Genomic DNA, 9,632 nt, shown 5'->3' on the forward strand with positions numbered 1-9,632 from the left:
AGTATTGTGTTGTATTTGAGTGTGTGTGTTACAAGAGTTATCTGTAATCCCTGAAGATATCTCAGTGACTGAGATGAAATACTGGAAGCATTAAAATTAATTTTTAATCCTTTCCTAGTGCTATAAATATTCCATTAAACCTCCAAGATGATGTTCTCACAACACTTAAGCCTCAACACACAGTGTGTATGTCATCTTCAAACTATACATGTTCTAAACATTGGTTTGTTTTCAACTTGAAATACAGAAATTATCAGATAAGTTCTAGTTTCTCTAGTTGAAATTAAACTCAATACCAAAGTATTTCACACACCAGCAAACATACAAGATTTCATTTGGTCTCTGTGGTCAATGATGGGATTTAAACCGTAGATCTTTTGGCTGATTTTCTTTTATTAAACAAATCCTTAAGGTACCATACCCTGGCCTGATTCATTACGAAAGTTTCAGCTTTCCTGGAGGAGAAGAAGAAACGTGGTCTACTTTCAACAATGTGTGTGTGTGTGTGTGTTATTGTTATTACTATTATTATTAATAGAGTCCACCCATTCGGGGGCCAATCCAGGAAGTATACATGCAACAGCTATCATACTGCTTGTACACACAACATCCAATGGCAATCCAATCCAATAATGCACCACTCTATGAGAGCAAAATCTAGAGTTCACCCCCTTCTCAGCTTCCTAGGATGCCTTCTTGTCCTTTCCCCACTCTCCATACAATAAAAAATTCCATCGACTGAAATCCTTTAAGTTTGTAAATCTCCTTGTAAAGAGGCAAAATGACATCTTTATGTCATTTTTGACTTGTCAAAGTTTTTTTTCAGCATTGCAATTATCTTCTGAGTTGTATTTGCAATCTTTGCTACATGGCCCCTGAACTTCAACTTCCTATACACTAACACCTCCAGATCCTTAACTTGATCAATTTCTTCTAGCATGATCCCACCAATATAATACGACATTGGATATCTAATCATGTCAAAGTGCATGACTTTACATTTACTGACATTGAACTGATAACCATTTTCTCATGTCCACAATTTCAGCCAATTCAAATCATTCTGCAGCCACATTCCTGATTACCCCCAATCTTTGCATCATCTGCATGTTGCCTATCAAATCCTTCCCATGTCATTAATGTACAGATTGAATAGCAGTGGACCAAAGACTGGTCCTTGCTGTACACCACTGATTATCTTAAATCTAGCAGCCTCACAACCCGATTATACAACTTTTTAATATCTGTCAGTCATCCATCCTCTTATTGGATTATATTTTATAATCCAATCCAATATTCTCTAATTTATGCAACAGTCTTCCATGTTGTATTCTGTCAAAAGCCTTAGCAAAATCCAAAAGTATCATGGTGTATCTATCCATTCCCCTTGTCTACCTCAATGGTAACATTATAGAATGTGAGCAAGTTGCTAAAACATGACCTTTCCTTAGTAAACCCATGCTGTTCATTGCAAAGTAGAGATTCTCTGTCAACCCATTTCTGAATGCAAGCCCTGACCAACTTTTCCAAAATCTTCACCACCACTCTTGAGATACCGATTGGCCGATAATTGACTACATCGGTCTTTGCACCCCTACTGTGCAATGGGATTACCATACATTCTTTCCATTCTTCTGGAATTTTCCCTGTTCTGATTCAAATTATATAGCCTAGTAAAGGAATAGCCTGTTCAGCTGAACACTCTTTTAGTACCCATGCTGATATCCCATCAGTCCCTATGCTGAATTCTTATTTAGTTTGTGTAACAGCTCTAATACCTCCCTCCTCATACACCTGAGTTTCTTCACCCAATGAAAATAAACTCAATGTTGCATACACTAGATTAATAGATTTTAGCAAAATGGGCACTCATTAGTTGAACAAGCTCTTCTGCATCTGTCACTCTCACACCATCACTTATATATTTATATATATATTTATATATATATATAAAAATGTGTGTTTGATTTGATTTTTTTTTTTTTATGGAGCAAAAATATCAAATGTCATACTGTGCCAGGATACAGGTCACAGTAGTACATATGGTAACTGATTTGTAGGACAATCGCAAACATCCATGGCTTTGGCAGGAATCGAACCCACAGCTTCTTGGCTGGAGAGCAGATATGCTAACCACTCGGCCAACCAGGCCAGCATAAGTGTGTGTTGTGTTTTGTGTGTGTATATATGCATAATCAGTGATGAAATTATTATTATTAGCATTATTATTATTAATAGCAGACCTCCACGAAGTAAAAAGACTCATCATGGGGAGGCAAACAATGTTACACACAAGACCCATCAAACCGTGCTTTAAACTTATTCAATGTATCTGCATTAACCACAATGTTAGGCAAAGCATTCCACTGACCAACCACTCTCCATGCGAGGAACCTACTATTTATTCCCCTGCTCACACTCTCCTTATACAACTTCCAAGTATGTCTTGTTCTACCCCCCCCTTCCTCCATTCCACAAAAAACTTTCTTCACATTAACCTGGTAACAACCCTTTACCAACTTCAATCATCATCATCATCAACATCAAATTCCTGCCATGTACCCGCAAAGGGTGTACAGGATAAGATAGTACTACATGAAAAATTTACATCATTACTAACTTCCTATCTACAATTTTCCTCCATATCAGTCTGTTACTTGTCAAGATTCCAACATTATCAGATCTTATATTTCTATCATCTAAGGCACATTGTATCATATCAATCCACCTATATCTTGGTCTTCCTCTGAGTCATTTTCCTGCAAACCTGGTAGAGAACACTTGTTTTGCTAATTTTTCTTTGCCCATTCTGTTTAAGTGACCATACCACCTGAGATTAGCTCTGCTAATGCATTCCTGGATGCTGACAAAATAAAGTTCTTTCCTAATATCCTCATTTTTAATATGATATTGCCATTGATGCCATCTGTTCATGCCTCTAATCTTTCTCAGGACTGTCATATCTGCAGTCTCTAGTCTTTGTTCAAGTGTTTTACTTCTGATCCAGCTCTCAGATCCATAAGTTACCAACATACTTTACCAACTTAAATGTCTCAATCATATCACCTCTCTTCCTCCTATACACAAGGCTATGCAAACTGCATTCGCTCAATCTGTCCTCATATCCCACATCCCAAAGGCCAGTTATGACTTAAGCCAGTCTTCTCTAGAACCTTTCCCACATATCCTTATCACCAGGAAAACCAGGGGACCAAATCTGTGCACAATAATCCATGTGGACTGATCAAGGCCTTATACAATAGAACAAGAACCTCTTTGTTTCTACAAGTTAAGGTCCCCCACATAATTGCCATAATCTGATGTGATGTCTTTACAAATTGTGTAATTTGACCTCTAAACTTCAGATCCCTGTCCACCAACTCCAAGGTCTCTCATCCCCCTTAAAATTTTTCTGTCAAGTGTATATGTATACTTTGCATCCCATTGTTGTCTACCAAATTTCAGAACTTTACTTGGCATCACTGAATTGACAGTTCCATACTGTTGTCCACTCATACAATCCTATTCAAGTCCTCCTGTAACACCACATCTGCTTGATTTCTTATTACTCTACCCAGTTTTGCATCATCTGCAAACAGCTGTATATCAATTAAAACTATCCCAATATCATTAATATACAAATTAAATAACTGTCCAAAAAATTGACCCTTGCAGCACACCACTTTTGACCTCCCTCTTTCAAGATAGCACCCCCAATACACAACTTGCTAATACCTATCTGATAGCCATTCACCTATCCAACTCACTAGTCTATCATTCCATCCCATCCCATCTGCTTCAATTTAGTGACTAAAATTGTGGTGTGGCAATCTATCAACAGCCTTTGCAAAATCTACTATACCACTGTATATGCATCTCCCTTGTCCAATACATTCGTCACCTTGTTATAGTGCATAAGCAAATTTATAAAACATGATCATCCTTTAAAAAACCCATCCTGATAAGCATAAACAATACCACTGTTATCAACCCACTTTTGTATCATATATCTCACCAATCTCTCCACTTAACTAACAACTCCAGATATACAGATAGGCCTATAATTTGTTGCCTTAGCCTTATCACCATCTTTGTGAAATGGAACAATTTTGCCTTCCTTCCACTCCTTTGGAAGGAAGTACCTATGTATGCTGTTGCAAGAACAAGACTCTAATTAAACAGGTAGGCCAAAGCTGATACTAACTTCTGGGAACATAGAAAACGTGGTGATATGTCATCGTGTGCTACTGCCTTATTGACATCTAGCTTACTATCATTCTTCCTTCTACTTGCTACATATCGAAAAAACTCAAGGATTTTTCATGCAACTGATTATAATCAGTTGCATGAAGAGTATTAAAGAGTAGGCCAGGTGAGTGACTCAGTTGTTAAGGACAACAAAAGTACACAAGCAGAAATTAACAAATCAGGCCAATAAAAACAGTCGCAATTTTTTTTATATATTTTTTTTTATATATATGTAGCAAGTAGAATAAAGAATGATCATGGTGAGATGCTGTTAATGGATAAAAGTGACAGATTGGTAACTGTTGCAGAGGACATAGTCAAGGTGTTCAGTGATTAATTCATCAGGGTATTTATTACCATTATTCATCTTGCGCTGACTCCAAAAGTGCCTTCTTCTTCTGCAAGATTTCATGCTTAATCATCTCACCTTGTTCATACACCTATCTTATTAAGACTTTTGACCTTTGGAATACATTCACACATTGATGCATTATGTATTTCTTTATTGGTTTCCAAGCAGGCATTTATTTCCTTACTGCTCAACTCCTCATTCAATGCTGTAGCTCCAAGCTGTCTCCTAAATATGTCATAACCACCAGCCTTGTACTTCCACATAATTCCTTTCCTCACAGAAGTCTTCATATGATTAGCCAAAACCCATGTGATCACTTCATAATCACTCTAACTAACTGGAGGGTGGTGTAAGACCCCACTCACAATTACATCCTCTGATGAAATGATCAGATCTAATACTCTCAATCCTCATGTGCACTTCTTCACATATACTGTCTGAGATAGTGTCTCTAGAAAAATTATTCCCAAATGCTATCTTTTCATTCTAATCTATACCACAATAATTAAAAATCACCCATAATAATCACCTTTTCCTTATTCACTAACTGAAGTCACTTATACATTTCTTCATCACCATCCTCCACATTACTTGACCTATAACAACATCCAACTACATATCTCTTCCTGTAATGATGCAGATGATAACAGACAATGATGGGATGGCAACAAGCATGCAATGCATGCTTGTTAGTGCAGATTTTACATATGAAAAAAAAAAAAAAAAAGCAACAATACTGCTGAGGAAATCATTTTACCTTACATTATATCATGATTATAAGCAGGCTATTTTCTATAATACTTGTTTTGTGATTACTTTAAGAGTTAATGAAAAGAAGAGAAATACAAGTGTCACAAGACAGCTGGCTCTATATACCACTTTTTGGATAAAGGGACTAAATGCAGAGAACAGAAATAACAGGACTTTAATATGGTGACAAAATTAAAGAACACAATATTAATTTCATACCATTACCTTGTAGCTTTTTTTGGAGATATTAAATACTTGTAATAGGTTGTTCTCCCCTTGATTTTAAGTGCTTTCTGTTCATTCAAGTTGTCACATTAAACAGATACTGTATATGTCCCCGCCCCCGGCAAAAAAAAGAAAGAAAAAACTGTACAATCCCTACACTCCTTGGCCTGACTTGTATTCTTTATTACACTTCCAAGGAGCTCTACTCCACACAACAGTCTACACTACTGTACTGATTTATTTGTTGTTAATAGTGCCTGTAGTTATCTTCTGGTTAATATCTGCTGTTTCAAGTAAATAAAATGATAACTTTATTCATTTCTGATCATATATTATACTCTTATAAAAATAAATACATTTTTTATTGTTCGCGTATTAGGTGGAAAACAATCATTAGACACAAATACATGACGTATAACTCCAGGAGAATATTATTATTATTATTATAAAAACCTCCATGGAGTCAAAGACTCATCGTGGGAGGTCCACTGTTATACACACAGTTTATCATACTGTGCCTTAAATATATTCACTATCTCTGCACACACCACACTCTCGGGCAAAGCATTCCAATCACTCACCACTCTCATGCAAAAAACCTGCTCCTCACTCCCTCCTTATACAGCTTCCAGGAACGACCTCTTGTTCTCCTGCTATCCTCACCCATTCTGTGCAAAACCTCCCCGCCGTTAATTTGGTAATAACCACTTAACAGCTTATATGTCTCAATCATATCCTCCCCTCCTCCGTCTATCCACCAATTTCTGCAAATTGCATTTTGTCAATCTGACATCATACTTTACGTTCCAGAGACCAGAAACCACCTTAGTCAATCGCCTCTGATCTTTTTCCAACGCAATTTCATCTTTTTGAAAACCAGGTGACCAGATCTGTGCACAGTAATCCATATGCGGCCTGATCAAAGCCTTATAAAAAAGGAACCATAACATCCTTACTTCTACAAGCCAATGTCCTCCGCATCATTCCCAGTATCCGCTGTGTTGTCTACACTATTTTAGTAACATGTCCCCGAAATTTTAGGTCCTTGTCTACAATCACTCCCGGATCTCTCATTTCCTCTACCATATCCAGAAACATATCCCCAGAAAAAAAGGGGGGAAAAAAAAGAAATTCTCCGTTTTACCTTATTTAGATCCTTTATTTATATTAGGTAAAATACTAAACTAAAACTTTGACATCAGCGGAAAGAGCTTATGTCAAAAACTAAATACAGTTGTCAAGCCGCTCAAAACAATACGATGCGCCACCTCAGCAAAACTAAACACTACCCTTTATAAGTGCTATAGTAGGTCTAGCAAATACGAATATGTGTCAGTGAAGCGGGATTATTTGGGTGTGTGATCTAGTATCACCTTTGATAACGTTGATGGTAATAATCAGCTTGATTTTGATCTTTCTTATATATATATATATATATATATAAGGCTCCAGTTTCCTTTGAAGATCAACTTTCTCTTCTTGAGATAACCAGTTTATCCTGGCACAAATATATTACTCATATATATGTCAAAGACTCATATATGAGTCTTTGACTCCATGAGGTCTCGGATAATAATAATAATAATAATATATATATGAAACTTTTGTTTCATATATATATGAAAATTATATTATATACAAAATTATATATAATTATATATACAAAATAAATTATATACAAAAATTATATTGTGTTAGGGACCACGAGATGGCGGCACATTTGAGCCGTCTCTCTTCACTGCGTACCGCTTAATTAGTGATAGCCTTGGGCCATCTATCTCTGATTGGGTACCAGTGGAGATTGAACTGTCCACTCAGTCTCCAAAAGTTAGATAGGGCTAAATGGCCTCGCCTACTCCCGTATATACGGGAATAAAAAGGCGTTAGCTGATTTTTTTTTTTTTTGATATGAAACTTTCTACATCTTTCTGTCATCCTGGGATTTTTATTTAATAAGATCAAAGCACCTCGTGGCAACTTATTTAGGTAAAATTTATAAGCTCTGCATTACTTCAACCTTGTCATTTTTAGGTCTGGCTCCCACTGACGAGACCTCAATAAAGGTCGAAACCGATCTGGGTAGCGTCCCTTGCCTTTAATGCATAGCATCATACATCTCCGCAAGGGGATGTGTTTTGCATTAGGGGGAAAATACTAAGGAAAGTGATCGGACCTTACTCCACCTTTACCACGAGTTGCCTCAGACTTGCACTACGTGCAGGTGCAAACTCGACTTACTTGTCTGTTTGCTTACTTGGAAAAAAGGATTAAAACTTAGCTTATAAAATTGCTTGGTATCTTTAACATACATAGTATACCCAAGTTAAAAAAACTTTCGATATATATCTTCTTCTTAATGTGCTATCTTCTATCGAAGGTCAGCGACCATCTTGGCGAACAAACTGCTGTCTTGTGCTAATCTGAGCAGTTGTGCACTGCTCTTTCCTGTCCACGTCTTGATGTTATCAAACCATGATATTCTTTTTCTTCCTCTAGTTCCTTTGCCATCAATTCTTCCTACCAAAATAGTTTGTAGAAGTTGGTATTTTCTGTTTCTCATGATATGTCCACGATATGATGTTTTTCGTTTCTTGATTATTTGTACAAGATGTTTAGCTTTGCCAATGGATTTTAAGACCTCTTCATTGGTAATTTTTTCTGTCCATGATATCTTTAGCATTCTTCTGTAGCCACATCTCAAAGGCTTCGATTTTCTTGATGGTTGTCGCCTTCAATGTCCATGTTTCAACTCCATAGAGCAGCTTTGATAAGATTGATAACGTTGATGGTAATAATCAGCTTGATTTTGATCTTTCTTATATATATATATATATATATATATATATATATATATATAAAAAGTTCAATGTTTGGTCTCTAGAACAGGGTCTCCGAACTATGTAAAAATAAATAAAAAGAAACTTATAAAAAATAAAAATTGGCAAAAAATCCTTAGCCCACCCAATGTAAAATATACTATAGGTTTAGAAATAACCTTTCGTGGGTAGTAACCACAAAAATGCAGGCAATGAAGTAATTGTGAGATGAATGCACCACTCATCTAAGAATTACAATTCCTAATCTTTGAAGCAATTCCCACCCCATGCAATCTCCTTCACCGAGTTCAACCTCCCATCCTTGAAACATATCAACAGGCTACATTTTCTGCTTAATCACTTGCTCATACGTGGGCTGTTCAATAAGTAATAAGACTAATTTTACTGTGGCGAAACCACTCAACACAATATTAATTTCTCTGGAATAAAGAAATGTTGTTGTATGTATTAACAAAAGAGGTTGATAGATGGCGTATACGGGCTGATGTGCCAGAGTGTCACGTGACTAAACGCAAGTGCTCATCGGCGCGCCTACGAGGTGCGACCACTCTTCGAAATGGAAGCGTCCTTGGAACAGCGTTATGGGATTAAATTTTGTGTGCGTTTGCAAAAATCGGCATCGGACACTTTTAACATGATACGCGAAGCTTTCCACGATGAAGCAATGTCGAGGGCAAGTGTTTCTCGCTGCATAAAACTTTGAAGGAAGGAAGGCAAAATGTGGCTTTTGAAGGAAGGAAGGCAACACAGCAGCGATTATCATCAAAAACGTCAAAAGGAAGCGTCTATTGCTGAAGAATGGCTTCTTATTGCACCACGATAATGCAAGGTGACATATTGCTGGTTGTGTAGTGGACGTTTTGCAGAAGAACAACACAGATATCCTACCACACCCTCCATACAGTCCTGATCTCGCACCGTGCGATTTCTGGCTGTTTCCTCAGCTCAAGAAACCACTAAGAGGCCTCCATTTCGAAAGCAACAAAGCATGTGTAAAAGCTGCGGAGGCGGTTTTGAAAGAACTCTCAAAAAACGGACTCTCACATGTGTTTAAGAAGTGGACGCAACGTTGGGACAAATGCATCGCGTCTCACAGTAGTTATTTCGAAAAAGACCATGTAAATGATGACGATTAAAGGTAATCTGTTTTCTGTATAAATATAGTCTTATTACTTATTGAACAGCCTATGTACATTGCACTGTAGTGTTAAAAGTATTTT

General features: G+C 36.9%; 1 protein-coding gene across 1 annotated transcript in view; it reads right to left on the bottom strand.

Annotated features, from left to right (window-relative positions):
* The window catches only part of LOC150110713 (uncharacterized), a 410,078-nt gene extending 403,240 nt beyond the window's left edge, over positions 1-6,838 (bottom strand). The window contains exon 1 of the mRNA XM_090395888.1: positions 6,720-6,838. The gene's annotated coding sequence lies outside the window, so the exon portion shown is untranslated. The remainder of the gene's footprint in view (positions 1-6,719) is intronic.
* Between the last annotated feature and the right edge of the window lie 2,794 nt (positions 6,839-9,632).

This window comes from Typopeltis vanoorti, chromosome 1 (assembly GCF_054136105.1).
Source record: "Typopeltis vanoorti isolate ZY-2024b chromosome 1, IOZ_Tvanoo_1.0, whole genome shotgun sequence".
Classification (NCBI taxonomy): domain Eukaryota; kingdom Metazoa; phylum Arthropoda; class Arachnida; order Uropygi; family Thelyphonidae; genus Typopeltis; species Typopeltis vanoorti.